A 27,294-nucleotide genomic window follows, 5' to 3' on the forward strand; every position below is an offset into this window, starting at 1 on the left:
CTTTAAGATTTTGTTGGACAACTCTGTGACTGATCTTTTGCCCTTTCCAGAAAGAAATACATCAGTGACTAATGACTTCAGTCACATTATATGGCAAAATTAAATACACAATAGTATCGGGAAAAGCTATTTTTCTTTTCTTCTTCTGATGTTTATGACAAATGCTCCTGTGTCGAGCTGTAAATAGTTGATGACTAATTCACTAAATTAATGGTAGAAATTTAAGATGAACTATAGCAATATCAACTGAGCAGAAGATATGCTTTAAAAAAAAAATTAAAGTGCGTTCATTCCTCCTCTGTATTTTAAGGTTTTACCTAGGATCATATGTCTTTAGGATTTCCTTTAACAGCCTCATGTCCTTAAGCTTCTATATGCAAGAGCTATTGTGGAAAAAGGCAGGGCATCTGGACTCTGTCTGACATAATGCAATTTTGTTTTTCTTTTAAGGTCAGCCAAGTTCATTGCTGAAAGCAGCCCAGCTGGGAAGATTATTCTATGACTCTTATTCTTTCAGGAAAGCATGAAACCAGATTTCAGTTTCTGGAAATGGAATGGGTTAAATACAGTAATAGCCTTCCCCCCCACCCCATACTTTTTATAAAATAATAGAGCTTATAAGAAAAAAACCCCAAAAACCAAAAACAAACAAACAAAACAAAAAAACCCAAAAAACCACCAAAAAAACCCAACCCCCTCCCCCCCCCAAACAAAACAACATTCTCAGAAAGGGCAGCAGCACAGTCAGATTTATCATGTCAGTTTTTTCTGAGATGTGTGGCTTCCAGTAATTTTAATGTGCTGTCAGTATGGAGGAAAATGTGTCCCTGAAAGAATAGATATTGTAGAGCTGAAGAGATTCTCCTCCAATAAGCATAAAAATCACACTGAGTTCAAGCTAATGTACATTTTTTAAATATACAAGTTTTCTGGAGGGAATTATTAGGCAGAAAAATAAAAAGGCCTCTATAGATACTTTTTAACTTACAAAACTTATTGAAATACAGAATTCCCTAGGCATAGAAAGCTAAGCCTTGTGGCTTGGGCAAAGTCAGCTTTAGAAGCAACACTGAACAGGCATTAAAGAGAGAGATGGCAAAAAAAATTACACCTAATTTCTCTCTAAGGCTTTAAATACGTTTCTAACTCTGAATAGTAATACCTGGAAGAGATCTACTCCTTTTATCTCCAAAGGGAGTAAGTAAAAAACTAGATTTTTCATGTTGTTTTTGGAGTAAAATCAAAGCACTTCTCCAGCCAACCCAAAAGACACCTTTTGCAATGGTGGGACTAGATTTAACCTGATGAGATGGGAGTGGGCAAGAAAAGTATGCATTTGACCATGAACCTTTGTAGCTGATTCTAAAAATCAAGGACAACTGACATGCCTTCATCATGTCCTAATTCCTGCTATCCCCAAATTAAGGTGTTGAATCTTGCTTATGCCTATATGCATGCTTTATGTTCCAACCATGTGTTATTTCTTGTAATCTTGATGGTATGTGCCAGATCTCTGTGACTGTGTTCTTATCACAAATTATTTGAACCAGTAAATAATTTTTTATTCATGCCTTTGAAGGACATGTGTTGGTGTTTAATAAACTGTGTAAGACATTGTCAGGCAGTCTGCAACCTGACTGAACCAATAAAATTGTCTACATGTTTCCATACATAGACTCTTATTTGTAAGTAAGCTAGCAACTGTAGACAACCTATGACCTTTAAAATGTTAATCTAATTTCCATTTGGTGTAAATAAAAGCTACAGAGACAGCATGGCATAAGATGGCCCGTGCAATTTTCATAAAGATCTGTCATCCTTCTAATTAAGAGATTAAAAGAGATTGAGAAGCACAGTGCTAGGTGATACTTAGGCAATCAGAATGAATAAATCAGTTGTCTCAATGTAATTTATATTTTCAGTTAATGTGATTGTCTGTGAACTGCCTGCAGTGTGTTTTTAAGACATGATATTTGCATAGGCTCTTGCTGAAAAAAATATGCAGCCATTACTGCTGTGAGTAGAATCTGAAGTAGTGGGAACATGCTGAGCAGGATGAGAAGACTGCAGATTTGAAACTTTTGGAGATCCTAGCTTCAGAGGAAAAAGTTGCTGCACCTTGTTTATTATGAATTTATTATGAATTATTATGAATAGTGTACAAAAATCAGAAACAAAGCAGTTGCCTTCTGTACTGGAAGAGAAGAGTGTCCATGGAGAGATCTGAGGAGGCTGTATTTTCAGTGTGCACTGTTTTCACTCAGGGTTTTTGTGTTCAGTATGAACGACCTTGCCCTGAAGCACATGTTTCCAAGTCAAAAAGTCATTATAAACCCTGCAAAGTACTTGTGGTTCATTGATGGGGAACTGACAAGTTGCTACACCACACAACTCAGCACACCTGATTAGTAGACCTTGGACTACCAATCATCTGACCAGAGAATAGCCACTACTGTTCATCACTTTCAGGAGGCTTGAGAAAATTTTAGGTTAAATGGATGTTTTGGATGTTTCTACACATGCAAGGGTACAAGGAGCTATGATATCAACAGGTGCTTTTTGTTCTATAATGTGCAAACTTAGAGTACATGGACTGTGTTTATGGGCTTATAACTATGTGATGGTGGTCATGAAATGTTACAGTTAGAGGTGATCAGTGTGTGCAGACAGGGTGAGAACATGCTTTTCCTTCTTTATTTTTTATTTTAAGAAAACAGATATTTATTTAATTGAGAATAGTTTTAGGAATTTTTTGTTCTTAGCAAAACACACAAGAATTAAGGAGTTAATAATAGATTTTCTTATAGGAAGCTTAGCAATCAAAAAATAACATTCCATATACAAAGCACTTGTTCACATCATCAGCCATGTAATTCTCTCCCAAAAGTCTGAACTGGAGTGGGTATAAATAATGGGTTGCAGCAGATAACTTGATGAACAATCAATAGCAATTTTTTGCAGGAAGCAAAATCTTAACAGCACAAAAATATCACCACATTCAACTCCACTGTTGTTACCATCATTATAATCAAAAACCCTGTTTCAGCTGAAGAAGTGGATAGCAAAATGAATAAACAGAAAATAAAAAGCAGTCCCAAAATCATACCTAAGGATGATCAGAAAGAAGAAACAGAGGAAAACAGACAGCTCATGCAGACACAAAGTATTTGCAGAAACTGTGTGAATCCTTTTGTAAGAATTTGTTTTGTTTGCTGGAAGAGGTACAAGTTGTCACCTGCACTTGGCTGGTTGCCAGGCCTGTTTGCTTACCAGGTGGCTTTGCTTAAACACAGAATATTTAAGAATCAGACATTTTAGTGCTAACCAAAATCACTTGAATGTCTTCTACTTTGGTAACTGAGTTTATCACAGCTTCCTCTGTAGGATACTTACAGGAAAGGAATTCCAAAAAATACCCGCCTGATATGGAGATTGTGTTACATTTCCCTTGAGGATGATGAGAATTTTATTTTTTTTAAATATAGTCTGTATCTTATCAAATTGCTTTACTTTTCACTTGGTTGTTTCAAATATGGCCCTGATTAAGAGGCAAATGAGACCATAGGATGGCAACAGAGGGATTTTATTCAGCAACACAGATTTGATTGCGCAACAAGTGTGAGGTAGGGAGAGAGAAAGAAAGGAAACACCTGTCAGAGAGGGGAGACACAGAGCAGGAGACCATCAGCTGGAACTACATGAGCTGTAAGGTCTCTGCCAACCCCAACCATTCTGTCGGGGTAGAAGTTGTACAGATTCCAGAAGTGACTCCACAGCTGCTTTCTGCTGAGCAGGCCCTGGGCAAGGACAGGGGAGCAGGGGGTGCAAGGTCTTAGCCACATGGTCAGCTGCAAGTTCCTTCTGGTGGATGTCTTTTGTGCAAAATAGAAGTGAAAATGGTGAGAAGAGCCTCTGCAGCATCTTTACAACCACAGCAATCCTGGGAAGGGGCAGGTGTTGCTCCTTGCCCTCACCAAACTTGCGCTGCCTTTCCAACCCAGCTCGGCTCCCAGGCCATGGGCAGCGTCAGAGCGGGGCTGTGGTGGCTTCGCTGTGTGGGCAGCACAGCCCTGGTGCAGAGGGGCTCCCAGCACAGTTCTCCCTCAGCCAGGCTCAACGTGTGGCCTTGGGAGAGCAGGGACAGCCCTGTCCTGCGGGCCCAGCTGGGAACTCGCACTGGTGCTGGGGGCTGAGCAGTCACTGTCACGGGGCCCACAGGCACTGAGTGTGAAAATACATCAGCTCTCTTCCCTTTTGGCCATGACTACTGATTCCACACATGCTCTGCTGTCCCCAGAGTTCTGAGAGGCTTTGGCTCTGCTCCTGCACGACAGCCCCAGCCCCGCACTGCAGAGCCTTGGGTTTGCAGGCTGTGCTGTCCAGGGCACAAGGAATTGGCAACATGGACGTGCCAGGGACACGTGGGCAGTGGCTCCATGTTCTGCAGGAGGCCGGGGCACGAGGGGTGTCCCTCAGGGCTCTACCTGAGCACCGGGGCTCATCACTGCCTTTAGCAATGACATCCAAGGGCATCGAGCGCACCCTCGGTGCCTTTGCTGGGGATGGGAAGCTGAGTGGGGCAGGGGCACCATGCAAGGATGGGCACCTGGACAAGCTCTGCATGGTTCAGTTTTGTTGGGCTTGCTTGGCTTTGTTTGCCCATCTAAAAGCTTTTCCCTTCCCTGGCTTAGAGGAGCTGCAGCCTCAGGGAGCCAAGCTGGGCAGAGAAAGCACAGCAAGAGACTCCAGCTGAACCAGAACTGGATATGAACTAGACATTGCCATAAAGAAAGCAGAAGGAAAATAAAAGCAAGTCTCATAGACTTTTTTTTATTTAGACATAAATATGTGTATGTAGACCAAAGATGTCTGTGAACACTGTCCTATGCACATGAAACCAGATCAGATAAATAACTGGCTGTAATCACAGACCACATAACACATGTACACACACTTGTATATGTGTCCACATATCCATGTAAATACAAAGTTTGATTTGGAGCCACATAACCTCAAATTAGATATGAAATAACATGAAGTAATACATGCAGCTCCACACAAAAAAATCAGCCCAGTGTAGACTTACTAAGGCACACCTAGAAATAGGCAATGACTGATTGTCCTAGTTTTGGCCAGGACAGAGTTAATTTTTTACAGAGGTAGAGGAAAACATGGCCAGGTGCTAATTTTATTCAATACCATGTCATGTCACTTGCCAGGGACAGGAGGAAGGGAGCCAGGAGTGGGAGTAAGGGACCCTCTCCTTTCCAGTTGAGGGAAAAAAATATGGTGAGTGAAATGGTCCAGTACTATTTTACTTTTCATGTAAATTATTTTTTTTTGTCATATGCCTTTTTTTATTAATACTATTGCTGTTTCTGCTCATTTTTCTTATGTCATTGCTGCTTCCAGTGAATTGTTTTTATCTCCAGATGTGATTTTATACTTTTTGTGGAGCCAGTTCTCAACTCTATCCCCCTAGTAGGAAACCTCCTGTTAATATCTGTTAAAAAGTAAAATAGTACCTGTTTTATTTTGCTTGGCCATTTGTATCATCCTTAGGTTTTTGCTGCTGTGGATTTGTAGAACAGGGCCAGCTGTTGGCTGTGCTGGCACCCGTGCTCCATGCCTGGTGACAGCAGAGAGGTTTCCATGTGACCCTGCCCTGTTTTCCCTGCTGTGGTGCCTGCACCTTGCACAGCCCTGTGCTCTCCCAGGCAGTGGAATCCCCAACTAGTGCCCTGGTCTCTAATTAATCCAGAACTTCATCTACAGTGCTACTCCTTGTAACTTCAGGTGCCATGTACAGCAGCTGAAGTTTTTAAGGGAGAGCCTGAAATGTCAAAAGCAGGGAACTCCCAGCTAAATTTGCTCTTCAGGCATCAGCCCACGTGCTGACAGAGTCCCGCTGCTTGCTCTCACAGGACAGTGCCTTCACCATCTGAGAGGGATTGGTTTTGTTCCTCATCTTTGCTGGAGTCACACTGTAAATACAGAACTGTGTAATGTGCATATATTGTAGAAACAAGGGACAATAGCTGTAATGACAGACATGAATCCATAATTTAAGTACAGAATAAAGCCTCATAGAAGCACAGGGCTTCTGTTCAAGACCATTAACTCTAACGAAAATGCACATTTTTCATTAGGCTCTAATAGCCTTCTGCATAGTAGGGCAACTGCAGTGCAGTGTTTGTAGAAACAAATTGCTAATCAGTCAATAAGGATCTTTACTGTGCACTCTGCTACAGCCAGCTTTTACCCATTTTCTACTACACTGAATTATTTTAACTCCTTGAATTGTTACTTAGTGAAAAAGAAAATATGTTTTATTTATACAGCATTCACTGTGGCCATGCATAGTCAGTTGTGCGTCTTGAGTCCATTTTGTTAACATTTATACAGGTGATTTATTATCACTTGGATTTGCCTCATGACTTTTTTTTTCTAAGATTCAGAAAATTTTTATTGTATACTGAAAGCTGGTAATGAATGGAATCAATCATTCTTTTAGAAATAGATTTTATAATTCCATTACAAGTGCCTCATGCAACTTAAATCTTAATGACAGGAGCTGTTACTACTGGAGCACAAAAGCCTGCTGATCAGTATGGAGTGTATTATTCACACAGAGGAAAATAACAGGCCATACAACATATGTGTGTGCATATATATATATGTACACATAAAATATATATGAAAACATAGAATTGATTTTTTTACTGTTAAGAAATAAGCTTTAATAATTTTTTTCTATATATGATGAAATTTATTCATCTTAATGGTACTAGACATAAAAACCAGAAGTATATTATCCTTCTTGCAATCTAGAATATGCAAGAGTTGCCACGTTCCTATAACAATGAAATAGAGCAACTATTGTGGTCCTTGCTAGGTATGAATTGATGAAGTCCCATGGTTTTATGACAAGTGAGAATATGATATAATATGAAATTGCATCTTTAGTATGAATGGAATATGAATAAATTCCTTATTTCTATAACTAGTGATAACATTAACATTTTGGATCGAAATGCTGAGAGTATTTTAGCAGAATTGAGGTTTTTAGTTGTGGACAAGAAGTACTGATTTTAAGGAAAAGCCAGAGAGTTAAAATTGGTAGCTTGGAAAATAATGCTGGGACCTGGAGAAATGTAATAATTATCTGCAAATATTTAAATGTTATCAGGATTAAATACTAGTTTTATTTTTAATGTTTGACCTTCAGATAAGCTGACATGAGAGACAAATTGCTAGTTGGAAATGGGGTAAATCACTAAATATGAAAAACAGCCCTGTAAGATGAATGCAAGAAATCTTAGACATCTTTATTTTCAAGGAAAATCCCAGTTGTATCTCTGACATGTATTCTATCTAAAGGATGAAAGATTGCCTCTCAAATATTTGGGAGAATTGTTTATGAAATAATTTCACTATTACAACTGAATAGAAACCTGAATTTTAGCAGGATAAGCTTGAGAAATATTGTATTCTCCATATTATGATAGTGTTGTATGTTGGTACTGTGTGTTGGATTAGATTATTTATTGCAAAAATACATGTACACTATTCTCTATAAACAAGGGTATAAACCTTAGTGTAAAGGAAATGAAAAGTGGACTGCAAAAGCTAAAGGTAAAATACTTTAATGCATTTTTCCCTTGTGAATTGTGACTGTATTCTGAAGTAATTTGGGAGGTTTGTACTACAGCATTATAAATGGCATTATTATACTCGCTGTATGGATGTTATCAAATGAGTGTATCAAATCCCTTCTGCTCAATCTGACAGAGCTATGGGATGCACATATATGCCATTTCAGTAAGCTGGCTCACAGAGGCCTTTGGAAAAGCATTTTTCTTTTTTACACTGACAATGAAGTTAATCCTAGCAGTCTGAGAAGCACACATGCCAAAAGGAGCTGTGAAATACCTTGCTTGTTTTGAAGAGAGTGGCTGAAGTGAATGCAGGCTACTTAATGTTCCAGGAGCTTAAGCCTGGGGGATAACAAGATAGGATAATGTGAAAGCTTGGTAGTCGATGCCTCATTATATTAAGGAGTCTTGGAACTGAGTTACTAACACAATCTTTACAAACTAATCCCTTTTCCTTTCATTCATCCTCTCATGCATTCAAGAGTGGACCCAGTAACAGGAAATCTGTCCAAGGAGAAACAAATCTAAGATTACTTAGACACTTGTTGTGCCCCATTTGTTAAGTTTCAGAAAAGTATCTGTCTGCAGCACTTGTTGGACTCTCTCAGGTATGTATTCCTTTCACTCAGTTGTGTGTGTCCATAGCAATGGTGCCTAGGTCTGTAAACGAGTTTAGTGTGAGGAATTGCAGATACCATGTGAGCGTGGTAGGAGCCATAGTCTGTTGAAGTATAAATATTCCCACTGACTGAATGATCATAGTTGACACTTTCTGTTTTCAAACAGATTTGTTGTACTTTAAACATTGAGGTTTATCATAATGTTCTCTTTATAAGGGCAATTTTTTTTTCTTTTTATACAGGCTAATTAAACAACTTTAATGTTTCCCTTCTTGGGGGTTTTTACTCTGAGCTGATGATGCTGAGGTGGTGTCATGGTTTGACCCTGGCACAATGCCAGGGCCCCCATGAAGGGTATATTTCCAAAATGGTTGCTGTGAGATGTGACCTGGGAACAGAACAAAGCAGGCTCCCATTCGGGGATGGAGGGAAAAACACAACACTTTATTTATTAAAAATCTAGAAAGGAACACATACTAAACTAAGAATGAAAACCTTCCAGATACCTTCCTCCTCCCCCTCCCTTTTCTCCAGAGATTCACCACCCCTCAAATTATCAACCCTCAAATCCATCAGGGAGAGAGGAGTCCTCCCTTGCCGCATAGGCCTCCCGGAAGCACAATTAAAACCTCCTGTGCTTCCGTGTCACCCATGGCCCCACCCAGAGAACATCGGCCCTCGTGACTTCTCCCCCCCCATGTCCAGTGCTCTCACCACTGGACACGGGCCAGGACTGCTTTTAGGGCTCCCCGTTTAAAGATGCTCCACCCACTTCCAGAAGCAGCAGTCTCTCAACTGCGGGACACCCGTCCCCCCCCAAATTTCATCCCCCTGGGGCCGAGGGGCCTCATGAAGAGTTTCAACTTTGGGACACCAGTCCCCCCCACATTTCACCCCCTGGGGCCGAGGGGCCTCATGAACAGAGATCTTCCTCTCCGTGGAGACAGAGGGCATCTCACACCCCCTTCAGCCGTCTCTGTTCACGCCGCTGCTTCACTCTTGACTCCTGGGTGTTGCCTCCCCCTAAATACAGTCTCTGGGTCACAGGGAAAAAACACGGGTCTGTCCATGGCTATACAAGAAAGAGTCCAGCCCAAGGCCACTCCATCATCTCTTCCACTCAGGATTCTTCTCTCTTCCAGCTTTCCTCACGCTTGCCCATCTCTCATCTCTCTCTCACCTCATCCTGATTCAGGAGGATTCAGTATTTGTAAGGTTTCTATTAGTCTACAAAGGGGTTAAAATCTTCAACTCTGCCTGCCCAAGGACTCCCACATCTGCCGAGCACCTTCTCTCGACGCATCCCCCGCTTCTGGCCGGCTGAGTTGCCAGCACAATTTCTGTCTCTCTCTCTGGGGGGGCTGCCCAGACATCTCAATTCTCATCAACCCCTGCATGTTCTCCTCCACCTCTGCACCTTTTGGGGCTCCCGGCCTCCTCCCTGTCATGGCCTCCCCCTCCCCCACCCAGACGCAGCTGGGCAGGGGAGAGGCCAGACCTTACTCACCAACGCCGGATTCCCAAAGAGGAAGTTCTCTGGGAATCTCTTGCTTTTAACCCCCGTGTGTTCTCAGAGGCATATCCAGATCCTCAGTGGCTACATCACATGCCAATTTTGAATTTGGCCACTGATTGGCCTGACTTAGACCTTTCCAGAAACACATTTCTGGGCCAAACCACGACAGGTGGTTGCACTAGGTCAGTGAAATGAGTAATGTATTGTGTCCAACAGAATGAATCACAGAGACAATAACATTTAGAATTCCAGCCTTTGGGAGATGAGCTTTAGTGAGTTGAAGTCAACCCTCAGTTTATTGAAACAGCCTCTTCCTCAACTGGATTTTAAAGAAATCCAAGGGACTAGATACAAGGAAGAAATTTTTTATCATGAGGGATTGTGAAACCCAGAACAGGTTGCCCACAGAGTTGGTGGTTGCCCTACCCTTGGCAACATTCAAAGGTCAGACTGAATGAGGCTTTGAGCAACCCGATTGAGTCCTGCTCTCTGCAGGGGTTTGGATTAGCTGGTCTTTAAAGGTCCCTGCCAACCCAAACCAATCTGATTCTATGGTGTTATGACCAGTCTGGTATGTCTTCATCTTATGTCTCAGCATTGCAGAGAAACATTTGCAACTCTCATGAGATATATTTTTTTTCTCTGCATGAGTGCAAGCTCCACTGCTCCACTCAACCATCTGGTCCATCCCACTGTTTCTTCTGTGGATCCCTGTCTACTGCCTAGTCTTCTTCTTGGTTAACAGCACTTGGTTTACCTCTAGGGATAACAGAGGGATATTAGATTTAGAGGTAGCAAGACTGCTGAAAGCAACCTTAACCCAGCATCAGGTTTAGTTAGTGTTGGCTGTGATTGTGAAGGTACATCTGCATTGCTTCTGTTGTCATACCTGTTTGTTTAGACTATCTGAAATATCTCTGTGTATCATCACATTGTCCAAAATAGGCTTATTCAAAGTTGGTGAAGCTTTGTTAGAGCTCTGAACACATGAAGATGACCTCACATTTGCAGCAATACAGTACAAATGAAGGGCTATTTCCAGACTCATGTCTGGACTCCTCCTTGGGAGTAATGCCAACAGTTTGGAAGGCAGACGAGTTAAAAATTTTTGCCCAAGAATATAATTCTGTTTTTTTATTTGTTACAAATATTAAAGCATTTTAAAACTCTTCTAGCTTGTGACTATCTGACAAACATAAATCTAGGTGTAGAAATGTAAGTAAAAAGAAGAACAACACTTCTGTTTCTCATTTTTTTCAGGTATTTCACCTAATGGAGCTGCACCAAGAGGTGACTACTTTCCTTGAAGCAAATTGTCTTCCTCTTTGAAAGCTGAGACAAAACAAGTGCCTGATGTAGTGACACTGCTATGCTTTGGAAAGATGTTGTGATCAGTGCAGCATCCCTCACTTTTCTGGTCATCTAGGGTGAGTTACTGGGACGTTCCTTTCGGCTGGCCCTGCTTCAATGTGATCTCACACTGACCCTAAGTCTCCCAGGGCAGCATTTATATTCTAACTGTACAGAAGCTATGCTGATCCCTCTGACATTGAAACAGCTTCTGGGTTGCTTTTTTTCTGCTTCGCAATGGAAAATAACAGCTTTTCTAAGCTGCTCTCTTCATCTATACAGAGTCCCTCTGGAACTCCATGCCACAGAGACCCAAACCTCAGACCACTCTCTTCCCTCTCAGGTGCTTTCTCTTCTGCAGGACATGCAACGGGGACAACAGACTTGTGTTCTTTGAAGAGCCCTTTATACTTCTAAATAGACTTGGGCCTATTTAATTGCAAGAATTTTACACGACAGCTCATAGAGACACTGTCATCTTCTGCTGCCAGATTCTGCACTGTGGTAAAATACTGTCTCTGTCAAGTTTGACATGCCAGAAACCAGAGCCTCTCAGCATTGCTAGCCCAAATCACATCTGCAAATTTCCATGAGAATGCTTGTAAGAGGACAGAATTCCATATATCTAGAAGTACATTTGCTCAGCAGATATGTGAGTCTTTTTATATTTCTGTGTGAAGCTCACAGACAAACTCTTAAACCAATTAGTGAACACATATTAGAATGTATTAGGTCTTTTTTTTTTTTCTTTTTGTGGTAAAAACCACAATTTTGTATTGGTAACCTTGGATTCCTGCTGGATCCCACTACTTTGGACAGAAATACACCAAAGCTTTGCTGCTCACCATACTACTTGACTGGTTGGAAAACTACAAGGTAGTTCTGGTTTGGAGCAAAATTTGTGGTTATGATGGTCAAGGAGCCACAGCTGACAGGGGCCTTGCAAAACAAGTGCAATGTTCTTTTATCATTCAGTTCTCTGAGAGTGGTTTTGCTAACATCTGAGAGTTAGAGAGGTACTGGACACACCTGGCACTTGCAGTTGAGTAAGAAGAAATTATTCAAAGCAAATGGAAGGCTTGGCATATCACCACCTGATCCTCCAAAAGCTTTGGGCAGATGTAGAATCAAGTTCTTAAGGAAAACAAATCCCCCCCACCCCTTCAAAGGGCACACTGTTTAAGAATGTGCTGTTTGCATTAAAGCCAATGAATATATCCTTTTTGTCTGAAGGGTGTGCTGACGTACATCCCAGACTACAGGGTCCTCAGCTATCTGGAATGGGACTAGGACAAGGGTATGTCATCCTTGTCTATCCTGAGCAATTTGCTTTCCTCTCTGTGGAAACTGTGCACAGTGGAGGGCAGGAAGGTTGTGTGCATGAGTCTTGCTTTTACAGATATTCAAGAGTCAATGAAGGCATGGGCAGCAGAGTGCAGATGCTTGGAAGGGTTCCCAAGTCCATTAGGTAAGACAGAACCAGAAGCTTAAATAGGAAGAATAATATGTTTTAATGTCTTATTAGACTGTTAGTGATACATAGTAAAACACAGAACAAAAAGACAAATGCAAGTTGCAAACTTTTATAGTAAATGTTATTTACAGAGGGAAAAAGTGAGCAAGAGGAAAGAACACAGTGGAGTAAAGCTATGCAGATGCTGCCTCCCTAGGCACAGCAGTGAGCTCAGCCCTGGATTTTCACTGGAAACACACATGCCTACCTTCATCCCAAGGGAACCTATAAACAAATGAAAATACAGATTATTGCTTCTGTCCTCTCCCAATTTCTCATGTTTTTAGCAATAAAGATTGCTAATAAAGCCAGAGCAATTCCTTTTGCTCTTTCAGTCTGACTGGCATTAAGAGCCAGTAAAATCTTAGGTGTTACTTTTTGAATTTTTCCAAGTAAACAGATAATCAAAACTACTGTCTTTCATGCAATTTATTGCTGAAGTAATGTTTTTGCTGTGAGGGGAAAAAAGATATCCATCCGCATCATGCAGCTTAAGATTACAACTCTTTTATTAAACTCAGTAACACAAGGAAAACCAAATGATTCACTGCTATAAAATGCTGTAAATGTTCTAGGAAGTAATCTTCTGTCACCACAGATCAGAGAGGCATCTAAAGTCCTGCAGATCCAGTTTATCTATGGTTTCACTATTGCATGCTCTTATATTAAACAAAGCTCAAAGCAGACAGCACCTAATTCTCTTTACTCAGACACAATTGCCAATACAGACAAAGCCTTACTGCTTTCTTGATCTTTCAGCACTTGGGAATACAAAAGATCTCTATACTGTTAGTGGTCTCTTGGGTTTCTCAGTCGGAACTGGCTCTGGCAAACTCCATCTCTTATGTTTTAGAAAAAGTGGCACTCCTATGTCTGTGGTCTTGCTCAATGGCAGCTCAGTACTTTTCTTGGACATGAAGATACCTCAAGAGCTTCTGTGCCTAAAATGGCGTCTCTCCAAAAGGAAAGCATGATGGAAGAGAATGGATTCATAATTTTATTCCTATTTCCACAACAAAGAGTAATAGTGCTTGAGTATCATATTTTTTTCTTATTTTTCCTTCATACAGTTCCTAGCAATAGTGAATTTGTACTTACTATCAGCCTGAGCTGGGATCATTTGAGCTGTACACACTGATGACTTACTGCAGTAAGCAACACTGTCATTCACCTGCCTCAATGTTCACCCAAGGTCCCTTTTAGAAACTGAGATATGCTGACTGAACAGTTAATTAAATTTGGGAGGCTGTGCAATTTGCCCAGCAATATTTTAGGAAGGTCTGTAAGCACTGGTTGTTGAGGGAAGAGGCATCTTTATAGAACATAAAGCAGAGATGAAGTCAGAAGGAATCCAAGGTCTCTGGGGGATTATATAATGGTATATTGGATCAGCAAACAGATATCAAGCACTCATTCTGGAAAAAAAGAGCTGCAATTGCAAAGTAATGGCCACATATTTCTCAAAATTGGGAGAATGTGACAGAACTGTTATTCCTGTATCAGAAATTCAAAAGAGGGAAAGCAGGACAACCCTCAGGTTTGTTTCATGGACCCACTTTGAGAGCTCCCACTATAACACAAAACAGTCTATTTTAATGCTCGTTGTGATACCCTTCCAATGAAAGGCAGTAAAAGAGAGAAGGAAACAAAAGCCTTCTTCTCAAAAGAGGAAGAAACCTGCTACTTATACATTTTTAAAGCTTCCTACTGAAGGCTGATGGAGACTTTGTACCACCAAGGGTCTAGGGTCTCTTTGTACTGAGAGGATTGGCTTTTGTGATAGCTGTGATGTTCTCTGTCTCTGCAGCCAGGATTTCTGTCTTTAAAAGACGTGCTCTGTCATTGGTAAAAAGCTGTGGAAGACCTTTAGGTGCACCCTTGTGGTCCAGAACTTCCAAAAGTGGTGAAAATGTGGGTTTCTGTTCTGGTGTATAGGTAGTGTTTCTTGTGACAATAAGCTGTTGCATTAGATACCTTCAAATCAAACACCTTTCATAAAATAAATTTAAACTATAATTGCAATCCCAGTCACACTTTTCCCTTGTGAGACATGGATTTTGTTTATACATGGCATACGTTAAGTTTGCATTAACACTCTTCCATTATGATGTTAGGAGAATGGTTAAAAAAACCCCAAACCCTTGAATAAATACTATAAAAATATCTAGAAGTACTTTAAATCAACTACACTGTTAACCAAATTAAATAAAAGTAAACCAAACTAGATCAAAACTCTCTGTTTTGGTAAGAATAAAAAACCTCCAGAGAACCTGAACCCAAATATTTTTGCACACCTGAATAGGGAGAGTGTTTTACTGGGTGGTGACAAAACAAAATTCATCCCCAGTTTGTAGTATGTAGAAAGCTGAACCATTCTAGCAGAAGCACTTGAGAGAATCTGACATGTTCAGCTCAGTGGCTCAACATAATATGTTGCTTTCAATATATTGAAAGTGATATCTATACAAAGCCAAGAGTTCCTTAATCTGCTTTCCCAGAAGTTCAGCACATTAAATGGTTCCAAGAAGGCTTCCTCTACTGCATGTTAAATCAGTCTTTGCTCTGCTTATGCTATTTTGCTTTTTCTTCCAGTACTGGGAGGTCTTCCATGCCATGCTTCAGCCAGCATAGGTATACTTGGCATCAGCACAGTGGGATTTTAACTCTGGGTACACACAATAGAGGAGAGGAAGGACACAAATCACCCTCTAGCTTTCTCAGAGCTAGCTCTGGAGAATGTGAAGATGTGAGAAAGTACTGTTTCAAATAAAATATCCAGGTTTTTCTGGATGTTTTTCCATCATGGCACTGATAATAGGGCAGGAATATTAAAGTTTATTTAGGTTCTGAATTTATTTACCTGATTTGAGAGACCTGGACTTGGATTATTTCATTGAGGAAGTCATCTGTGTATTTGCATCATATCTTCTGTGAAATACATTATTTAAGCAGTTTATGTAGGAAGAGTTATTATTAAGGAATATAGTCAGTGTGTCCTTGTTTTTCATTGGTATAATAAGTCTTCAAAAAGCCTTGCTGGTTCCATTTCATCACCAGAAAATCAAAGCAGACATTCATATTTAGGAAAATTTGGCCCTGAATAGTCATGTGTATGTCCAAGTGTGAACATTGACAGCCCTGTATGCATAGTACTCCTCTGTATTTCCCTTTTATCCTTATTGGTATTGGTGTTAAATGGGCAGTTCGCGGATATGAAACTGCAGAACAGATTCATTACAGCGACTTCCTACCTCAGGCAGCAGCAGCTTGAATTTAAAGGCTATCTCCCCTCCCCCAAAGCAGAATGCAAAAATGAAGACAGATCAATGTCCACATCTCCCATTTGCAATAATTCATTTAGTTACGTTAATAAAACTATCTATTTGATTTGTCAAATTGCATTACAGAGCCCGCTGGAGCTGACTGGAATTATCTTGTCTCCTGCCCTAGTGCCTGGCTGCCAAATCAAGGGGGTGGAGGTTAAGATCAGTTTTGCTATGGCTCATTTACTCCAGCTCTGCTGGTTTATTCCATTTAGCTCTAAGTAGCATGAAGGGAGACAAGCTTCAGCCCATTAGTCCTGTGCTGGAGCACAGCCTTCAGCCCCGTAATAACTGCAGTGCTGTAGGTACAAGTGGTGGAGCCACAGTGAGCTCCTGCAGGTCATGAACTCTGGTAGAATGACTGCTTCTGAGTCACATGCTGGACTTTTGCCTAGTTCATGTGAAATCAGCTCCTATGGTTGTTAGTCATTGAGAGCTCAGGTCTCCAGCTGGAGCACATAATTGAAATTGTAAAAGGAGTTTGAAGGCTAAGAGAATAGGAAAGTGGGGAGGGGGGCATAAAAAAAACAACACAAAAAGCTGCATGCAACATTGCTGTAAATCCAAGAAGTCACAAAGAAAGCAGCTGGAGAAACAGGCCACAGCACTAATATATATTAAAAAAATTATTCGCTTGTTTTTGTTTTTTTTTTTTTTCTCTGAAATGCATGTTTGTGCCTACAGTGGTGCTCATGTGCCCATTTGGTAGATTGCTCTGTCCTATGTATCTTTTTCTTTCCCCTCTTTCTTGATCAGCAGATGTGGTTCTTTTTGCAGACACAGTCCAATTTAAAATTATATCATATAACCCTACAGAAATGTTGTGAAAACCCCAGACTGTTTCTGTCTCTGCATGGCACTTGACTATTGTTGTGAACTCCAGCCTAGCCATGCCTAGAGTGCTCCTGCAGCACCCAGCACGAAGCTGGGAGAGCCTGGGGAGCCAGTGACCATCTGTTTGCTCCTAGATGCCTGAAGTGTCTGCAGGATGCTGACTGTATGGTGATTTAACCATGGGATGAGACATCTGCTTTTTTGGCTGATGCCAGCCCCCAGGGAGGGTAGGTATCACACAGTGAGGCTGAGCAGTGGGGAGATGCCTAACTAGTGCTTTACTGTCATAAGAGGCCAGTAGCCAGCAGGAGAATGTGTAGCATGGAAAAGAAAATTATTTTGGTCTCTGAATCCTGAGTTGGGGGTCTGTCATGGTTTTGCTGTTATCCACAGATAAGTGATGCTGGAGAAGGAAAAAATCCAGGCATACCCTTAGGCTGCAACTTTACCATGCTGCTAGCTGGAAGAGGTTTCTCCAAGATGTATCCTCTGCAGTCACATTTCTTTCCTTAATGCATAGCAGCTTGGGCAAGGGTGAATCCCTTTTTTTTGGCTGAACACAGCTGGGAATTGGCATTGCAGTCATAAGAACTTTACCTGCTTTCTGCAGGAGACAACCTTCCCTTTCCTAGTGTATTTACAAGGAAAAGAAGATTCATTCCCTCACATCTCAATTTTGACTGCACTGTCCCGACCATCTCATGGAGAAAGGGATTTATTGAGTCCCTGGATAGCTGAGCAGAAATTAAAAATAAAGGAAAACAAAACCAGTACATATCATGCAGCCTAAACTGGCCCTTAGAGTAACTTCTGTCCACGTCCTTGAAATATTAAGCTTGATGCTCACAGAAAAGCTATAAAACAAATCCCATTTGTAAGGACAAATGGATTTGTAAGGAAGACTGGAGGACATCTGAAATATTCCAGAATAAAACAGTTTTTGTCACAGACATTTAGTAAGCTATTTAACAGGGAGACATACATATATATTTTTAGGTTTTTTTATGTGTAAGGTCTTATAAATACTTCCCAGAAGCCACTAAGAAGAGAATAATCTGATTTTTGTGAAGACTCAAACTCCAAACTGACAGTATTCTGCATTTATGGGTTTTGAGAGGTGACAAAAGTCAGTGTTTTAGTGGACATTGTGTTTCTGACCAGGCATGATTAAATGTTACAAACCAAACACTACCCACTTACTTAGCTCCTACAGGAGCACTTAAGATTTCTAAAAGCCATATTTGCAGTTAAAGACTAAATAGAATAAACAACAGCAGAGGAAGAAGAAAACCTGTTTTGTCTGAGAAGGGTTCATTCTCATCCTTTACAGGAATGACCAGAAAACAAAATATCACCTTGGGTTAATATAACCTACATAGCTCAGTCTTGCTTCAGTGCACGCTGCATTGTGCAAGAGCAGACACAAGACGAGCTTATCTGGATGCTAAGCTTGAAGAGAAACATGACCACATGATTCCTCTACCATTCACATTGTCTGTCCCCAGGCAGGTACTCAGTTTTTGTAAGTGATGAGCTCATTAAGATTTCTGCTTCTTGAAAGCCCCTCAGGGACATTAGTCTGTTTGCCATTCTGTATTTAAAGTCTGTATCTGCAAAAAAAATTATTGCAATGTCGTCACTCAGCTATCAGAATAATATCAATAACTTGGACAAATATCTTCCACAAATATCTTCCCAAGGATGGTTAATATATATTAGCCAATCAGCTTTGGAAATCAAACAAATAGTTCCAGAACTTTTAACAATATAACCACTTTTGTTTGTGTGACAGAATATTTGCTTTAACATAATTGTACTTTCAGCTGTCTGCTTGTGAAATTTTCTAGCAAGCGACGGGAATGTTGAGGCCCTTGTTTGCATGGGCAGATCACCCACGAGGAGCAGTTGTTAGGAGGGATGGAGAGTGGCTTAGAAAATTGGACTCATGAGAATAAAGTAACCAAAATCAAAAACCACCTTGGAAAAGGTCAGCAATACAAGTATTTGGCAACGTGCTTTTTAGGAGAAAATAAAAACTTTTGGCTGCAATAGAAGTTCTGGACACAAGTCTGCCATAATTTTAATTCAACTTGATGGCCCTAATCTAATCACTGAATTCCTGATACCACACATTCTCCATACCATATTTTGTAGTCCTGCAGTTGTGCTTCAGAGTGTCTTCTTCACTAGGCATTCCAACAGCTCACTTTTGCAGCTCTGTATAAAGATGATGAATCATTCTGTTCCATTCTCCCTAATAAATTAGTCTTTTGAAACACAGTTTTACTGTTCATCTTATTCTGTGTTTAATTTAGACTTATTCAGAAGCCATTTTTCAGATCTGAATGAAAATCTGTGCAAGCTATGTAAATACCAGAGTATGCAAAGAAGGATGGATCTATACATTGCTTTATTTATTTTGTGTATTGATATCTATGCATTGTCTCTGGGTCTTGTTACTTCTTTTAAAAAAATGAGATGTTAAATATCTTTCCAGCTTCAGCTAACAAGCCATTTGTAGTGCCTGCTAAGAAGCTGTCATAGCCATACCTTGGCTCAGGCAGCCTGCCAAATGGCAAAGTTTTAGCAGCATTAAATGATTTTTCTTTTGTTAAAACAACAACAAAAAAGCCCCTTTATAATATACTATCAGCTTTAGACTAGGAAAACCTGAAGCAATTATGATAACTCTTTTTTTTTTTTCTGTTCTGATTTATTACTACTTAGCTATATGAATGTAGTGTGATCTTATATCTGCTTTGCTGTCCTACACAAATACTGACATCACAGTACTTTTACAGTCTAGGACCAAGAATGTACAGGGCAATATGACACCTGTGCCAAGACAACCCTTAACGTTTAAAGCCTTCATTCTCTTTACCCATTCAGTACAGGGCAGCTCCAGAGCTTATAGCTTCATGTTTCCTCAGAGCTTTATTCAAACATACAATCCCATCTTAATTAAATATCAGATTGCTGTATTGTTTTAACTTCCTTCTCGTCCAGTTCACAGAGTCATGGGATCATTAAGCATAAGGTTGTAGAGTCCAACTGTTAACATGGCACAGTGAAGTCCACTACCAAAGCATGTCCCCAGGTGACACAGCTGCCTTAAGGGATGGTATCCTTCACCACTTCCCTGGGCAGCTTGTTCCGATGCTTAGCCACCCTTTCAGTGAAGGATTTTTTTTCAATGTCCAATCCAAACCACCCCTGGTGCAACTGGAAACCATTTCCTGTCACTTGTCACTTTTGAGAGGACACTGACCCCCACCTGGCTACAGCTTCCTTTAAGGTATTTGTAGGAAGTAGTAATGTCCCTTCCTGAGCCTCCTTTTCTTCAGGCTAAACAACCCAGCTCCCTCAGGTGCTCCTCATAAGATTTGTGCTCTATATTCTTCATGAGCTTTGCTGTCCTTTTCTGGACACTGTCCAGCATTTCAACATCCTTCTTGCAGTGGGGGCCCAGAAATGAACACAGGATTTGAGGTGTGGCCTCACCAGTGCTGAGCAAGAGGGACAATCACTGCCCTCGTCCTGTTGGACACTATTGCTGATACAGGCCAGGATGCCATTGATTTCTTAGCCACCTGGGCACTGCTGACTCATATTCAGCTGCTGTTCACCAGGACCCCCAGGTTATTTTCCAGCAGGCAGCTTTCCAGGCACTCTGCCCCCAGCCTGTAACTCTGCATGACTAAGCAGGTGCCTTTATCATAGAAGCAGATCAGGTTGGTCCAGCAGGACCTGCCTTTGCCAAACCCATGTTTGTGCTGGCTTGGCCTGATCCCCTGGCTGTCCTGTACCTGCTGCACGACAGCACTCAAGATGATCTGCTCCATCACCTTCCCCAGCACTGAGGTGAGGCTGACAGGCCTCTAGTTACCCAGATCTTCCTTCCAGACCTTCTCGTATATAGACAACATATTTGTCAACTTCCAAACCTTCCCTGGTTAGCCATGTGGATCCCATCTGGTCCCACAGGTTTGTGTGTGTGTAAGTGGTGTATCAGGTCTCTGACCACTTCCTTTTGGATTATGAATTCTTCTTTCTGCTCTCCATCACTTTTTTCCATGTTGGGGTGCTAGGTACCTGGAAAACTATTAAAGATGCACAATTAAAGTGTTACACACCTCATCCTTTTCTTCATCCTTTGTCACTATGGTTTCAATAAGCGATGAAGATTCTCCTTAACCCTCCTTTTGTTACTGATGTATTTATAGACATATTTTTTGTCATCTTTTCTGGCAGTAGCCAGGCTAAATTCTAATTGGACTTTGGCTCTTCTAATTTTCTCCCTGCATAATTTCATGACACCCTTGCAGTCCTCCTGAGTTGTCTGCTGATTCTTTCAAAGTTTGTAAAGTTTATTCTTGTTTCCCAAGTTCCAGCCAAAGCTCTCTGTTCAGCCAGGCTGCTCTTCCTTTCTGGCTCACTTTCTGGTGCATGGGGATGGGCTCTCTGGTGCCTATAAGATTTTCTTCTTGAAGAATGTCCAGACTTCCTGGACTCCTTTACTCTTCAGGACTGCCTCCCAAGGTAGGGACTCACCCAACCAGCATCTTAAGCGGGCCAAAGTTTTCCTGTGCTAGTCACAGGTAGCCTTTCTGCTGACAGCCCTCCTTACTTCAGTGTCCTTTTCAATGGTCACTGTTTTGCTCAGAATGATTTTGAAATTTCTTTGCTTAACTTTACCTGCCAGAAAAGCCAAGGGTTTGGCAGAGATGGTTAATACTAACATGGTCAGACAAAAGCACTGCAGAAACTAAAATATCCCTCAAAATCTCTCATGGACAGCTGGTGTCAGCCCCCTAATATGCCAGTAATTATATGTTAAAGTGGAAAGGGATCAATATGCATGTGAGAATTCTATGTATTGGAAGCAAGATCTTCAGCATCTAAAGTTTTTTCATTTCCCCCAGTAATGACCTTGCATTTGGGGCTTTGACTGCAACAAGATCAGAACTGATGGTGGTGATTTACACTTCACTCTACTTCTTGATTTCACTTTGGTGTCTACACAAAATGATTGACTTGCAAAATATTTATTTTTCAGCTGGCCCTTGGAGAGTGAAGACAAATAATTACTCTTTTTGCTCTAAGCTTTTAATTTAAGAGCTTTTGCTTTAAAAAGAGTATCTGCATATGATCCATATAATTTCAGAGGAAGAGAATACTGCAACAATGAATAAAATGTTTAAAGTGAGCGATATATCCTATATATATATATATATATATATATCTGTGTATATTTGAACACAGCACATGTACTATGGAATTCCTGACAGTTTTCACAATGGTCCCTCTGAAGTTTCATGTACACTTACACTGCTCTTTAGATAATTAAAAAGTTTACAAGAAATGGAACTATGGCTTGAAAGGACTGTAAATGAAATATTTTTCTTTGTTATTGCAAATCTGTGTATTTCAAAGATTCCTTGATTCAGTCTCTTAAATATGACATAATATATATAAGTTCTACTTGTTCTAATTAAGGTGTTTTCCTGTATATGTACTTGCAAAGCTACATGTATGTATACAGTTAATTTTCACCACTCTCTTTGAACTTTTATTAAAACTACTTCAGTGTTTTTGATATTATATTGCCATCCGTCTGCAAAACTCTTGCAAAGTCTACCAAGGGGAGACAGTAAAGCTTAGCTAGTTAGATAACTAATCTGTCAACCATGCAAAAACCAGTATTGTGTTAAGGGTTTGGGGTCTTAAAAATATTTGTACAAGAACAGGAGACAAACATAAACATAACTCCTGGCCTAAAGAGCTTATAGTTTAAAGCCCTTCAGAAAATTACATAGGATGAAAAATTCATTTACTATTAGAGTAATGTGCTATGATATCCAAGGAATGGTTGTTTTCCAACATAGGATTAGTATAATTATATGATATTGGCAGTATATGTTTAACAGCCTATCTAGAGCATATACTATTACTCTGGGATTTCTTTTGTAATTGGCTTCAAAGAGATATTTCAGTATTTGAAAGAGCAGACAGCTATTTGTTCTGAAAGTGCCAGCAATGGAACTCAAATATCTACTAGATAAGGTGTAAAACCTTGAGCCTTAGATAATAAAAGCACAAATAAATTATACAAGCCATAGGGCAGACTTTAAAAACAGGCTGGAAAAATGAACAACTACAAAGTTCATTACCTTCTAGTCCTTCAGGATTCACATTTCATTAAAGAGGGGATCATTTCAGGCATTGAGACAGAGCACTGAATTTGTAAGCCTCTAAGGTGTTTCTAATTTTCCCATCAACTACAGGAATGTTGTAAATGGGTAGGCAGCTGTGTGAAATGAAATGCCTCTTTCAACAGTAATATTATTGTAACCAATTAGCAATTGCTAATTTAACAGTAAATACTATGCCAAACACTGTGTTTGACTGGAAGAGAGTGTCTTTGCACAGCAACATGACAGTTTTATAAATCCTCTACTACAGGAAATAGTTCTGCACGTCAAATTGTTAACACCACACTGCATGCACAAGGTCATAGAAAACCTGCCAGACATTACTCAGAGCAATGAGAGTCAAAGAACAGCCAGCTTTTGAATTAATTTTGCTAATAATGTACTGGGGAAATGGCTGTCGAAGCAGAAGGCTAGGGATGTATTCATTACTTCCATCATTATTTATATTATAACAGCACATAGGTATTCTGGACAACTTTAAGCCTTCTTGGCCACATTGCAGACACATAGGAAGAGATGTTGCCTCAGAGACCTTAAATATACAGTTTATACAAAAAAATAGACAAGTGGAAGACAGGCAAAAGCAAAGAGGTGCAGTGACTTCTGACCAGCAAACGCATGAGAAATAGGAGGACACCCTACTTCACCTCCTCTGCTCTGCTGCTTGCCCAGCTGGCCTGAACTACAACAGAAGCATCAAATACCTATTTTGTAAAAGTGTCCAAGATGGTCTGAGACACCTAAGAAGATATTTTGGATGTATTTGCCACCCTTCCAGTTCCCTGGTTCTACAGACAATGACATTCCCTTCCTGGTCCCACTACTCCCACTTAAGAGGCATGTAGCTAAATTTGGCATTTATTATTTTATTTTTAATAGAAAAAAATATAAGCTGAACCTCAGGAGTTGTGTTCCCAGCCAGTTTGTATGAATGTTTGCCCTTGTCCTCTCATTTAATCCCTGGTAGTTTTACACATGTCCTCTTCAGCTGTATGGGAATAATAACTCTCCAGAACATGGACTGTCTTCCTATATATTTGTGGTTTTCTTCAGTGCAGTGAAACTGCAGCCATTTGACCTTTGCAATAATTGTAAAAATCAACATAAGTTTGTGAGGAGAAATTAAATGAGGAGAAACTAGACAAACCCAGAGAAATAGTCTGGTGCAAACTTTTGCTATGGTAGAACAAATAAATCCAGAAAAATGATCCAAACATTTTCATCATCTCATGCCGTTAGTGACAGATTGGGAAGAAAAAGATGGGAAAGAAGCAGTATGAAGACTTTGAAGGGATCACATACTTCCAAGGCCTGCTTCAGTTTCCTCTAAGGCATCATCTAGTGAAATCCAAATTATACCTACCAAATGAGTCCTATTCTTGTCCTCCTTATCACAGACCCTCAGTTCCAGCTGCATATATATGATGTGGTGGACCTGCATTTAGAAAAGCAATTTCTTGGTGCCTTAAGTATTTTTAATTTCAGAGACTCTGCTACTTATCTAGAAGTTTAGTACCTCTCCTCACAAAATACTTGTACACAGGTTATTGCTGGCTGCAGCACAGGTGTGATGAGGGGCAGGACAAACACATCTAGTCTATCCATTCCAATCCTAATTTGCTGGTGGTGCCTTGATTTAGAAGCAAAGTTAGCTTGCTGCCAGTAGTTACCATTATTCCTAACTTGCTTTGTCTCCATACATAAATTGTTTTTACAACAAAAGCACCATATTTTTTATCTGGTCTTGTTACCCTACAGTGTTCTGTGTGGCTGAAAACCATCCCAGACCATGCATTTTAGGTGGGTTTGTAAACAAGAAGTTCCTCACTGATAACACCTGTCACTATGGCTCATTGTGTGATTAACAAGAAACTATTACTAGTGTAGCTTTTATTTTTGAATTTCAGTTACAGTTGGTACTCATCAATAGCATCCCCACTACTTGTTTCCAGGATTACTCTGGCATAGAGTGACAGCAGAGACAGGACCATTAACCTTCATTACTAAACTGAGTAATGGAAGTACTCTGCATTGTCCTGGTATTGCTATTCAGTGTCATATTGCCAAATGCCTATTTTCTCTGACATTTCTTCTCACGACTGTAGATACTGTAATTGCTGTGAGACCTCTGCATTTTTATGTCCCTATTTTTAAATTAGAAACATGTTGTTAAATAAATCTTTTTGCTGGCAGTTTCTCTAGATTCATTAAAAACCTCTGCAGTATTCCTGGTTGTTGGAAAGAGACATAAATCTAGAGGAGATGTTGAGAGGGAAATGGATGAGCAGTGCAGCTGTAAATGCTTTACTAGGTTAAGTAAAAGGGAATGACATAAGAAATCCCTCAGACAAAGCCTTCCTTTCTGAACATATGGGCTGCAAGACAATTAATTTCTGGTTTTGCCTTGCTCTGGTGAATGTATTTTTCTCATAGTACACCTGAATAGAAACTGCTTGTGAATGAAAATTAGTTATAAAAAGGCAGTGTCAAGTTTCCCAAGTTTTCATGCAAGCATTCATGCAAGATAAGCCAAACATACATTTTAGTCAGTTCATCAGGCATGGGACTGAACTGTCTGTACAAACCAGGTTTTCTTAGTTTGTATTTCTGCTTTGAGCTGATTTAGTATTCAAGGAGCAAATCTTTAACTCTTTTTAAAAATTAGGTCTCCTTAAAATGTTAGCATTGAAATCCTGTGAGAGGGCCCCTTCGGGAATAAAGGCTTCATCTTTCCTTTATTAAGAAGGGAAATAAGCTCCTTATGAAAATATAGCTAGTTTATTTTCCTTATTTGAATATTATGTTATGCTGCTAAAATGACATTTCTCTTATATTACAAGCAATTTTGATTAAGCAAAATCCTCGAGGACACTTCACCAAAAGCAGAAAACTTGATTTTAAACTCGTGGAAAACACAAATTTTATTTTCAGTCCTAAAATTGGGTAACTGTGCTTGTTCCTCAACATGGACACCTTATGTGCATAGCTGCTGCATATGAGTGCATGCACAAATATCAGAAAATATGCAAATATCATATTAACTTACACAGCAGAATACCAATCAATCTGTCAGCAACCACTACCTGATTGCTGGATAATTAGAGTTTTAACTCATTAAGTCCACATCTTCCTTTCCTTGTCTCCTGCAAAAGGTGTTTCTCCTGCAAAAGGTGTTTCTACACCTTCTGGCTTCACACAGTTGATCCTGCTCAACAGCATGTTCCCATGTGTTACACCAGCAAGGTGTCATTACTGTTCAATGGCTGCAGTTCAGAGGCTGTATCAGATGACTTCCCAGACATCTGCATTTTTATTGTCAGGTTTCTTGGTGTTATTTTGAGTAAAACAACCTCCCATCTTATCTAGGAACCACAGTTATTTTTCTTCCCTGTTTTCATAAACCAGAGCCTGGTGTTCTAAATCGTTCTTTACAAATGAAATAATTAAGTTTAATAGCCTACCTTAAAACTTAAGGAATAGAGTTGTCCTTTTTAAGTTGGCTGTCTTACCTTTAGTTATTGAAATTTATCACTAATCTACAGTTAGTATATGGTTTTGAGTGTATAATAATTTAAATGTACATTCAACAATATCCAGCAGAACAGATAATTGACGTAAAAGAATGCCTTCAGATATTACTTTCCTGTTGGGCAGGAAAGAAGAATGAGGCAAAAGTTATTAGTTCATTGCTTTGTTGGAGCATAATATTTTCTAACAGTCTCACAGAATAATAAAGTTTACATAGCTCTCTGATACACAAGCCCTGAGAAATTTTATTACTTCTGGTGTTCAGTTAACTTCACTGTTATATTTCTTTTACCTCATCTTTGTGGGTATGAAAAAAATCTGTACAGGCTAGAAATCTTTTTTATTGCTACCTACTTACATTCCTCTTACATGCTGAACGAGGTCTGCACCTTGTGTGTTGGCTAAAGTAGCTGTTGATCATTACTGGAGAGGGAAGAGCAAACTGTGAGGGAAGTCAAATTAAGGTACTCTATATTCCAAAGATGCTGGTATATTGGAAAGAAAAGAAGGAAACCTTAACATTGTTAAAGGAGCAATTGCATCTTATGCTGGGCAGCTCCACGAGCAAAATGGAATTGCTCAGCATAACATGCAATCAAACCCAGCAGAACTTCATTGATGATATTTTTGTGTGTGATTCTGTGGGATGATGTGGTTTTTAAAGATGTCTCTCTCCCATTTTTGACTGACTGTTAGTAGGCTGTGTGCAAGTTCGTAGCCAGAGAACTCACATGATGCTGAGG

At 40.0% G+C, this 27,294-nt stretch overlaps 1 long non-coding RNA gene across 2 annotated transcripts in view; it reads left to right on the plus strand.

Annotated features, from left to right (window-relative positions):
- The first annotated feature begins 3,627 nt into the window (after positions 1–3,627).
- Positions 3,628–27,294, plus strand: part of LOC135293590 (uncharacterized) — a 28,032-nt gene continuing 4,365 nt past the window's right edge. Inside the window, exons 1-4 of one of the 2 annotated variants that reach the window (XR_010355680.1) lie at positions 3,628–3,710; positions 5,220–5,289; positions 8,138–8,263; positions 11,052–11,218. This is a non-coding gene — a long non-coding RNA (uncharacterized LOC135293590). The other variant, XR_010355679.1, reaches the window with a different exon arrangement.

This window comes from Passer domesticus, chromosome 2 (assembly GCF_036417665.1).
Source record: "Passer domesticus isolate bPasDom1 chromosome 2, bPasDom1.hap1, whole genome shotgun sequence".
In the NCBI taxonomy this organism is placed as follows: domain Eukaryota; kingdom Metazoa; phylum Chordata; class Aves; order Passeriformes; family Passeridae; genus Passer; species Passer domesticus.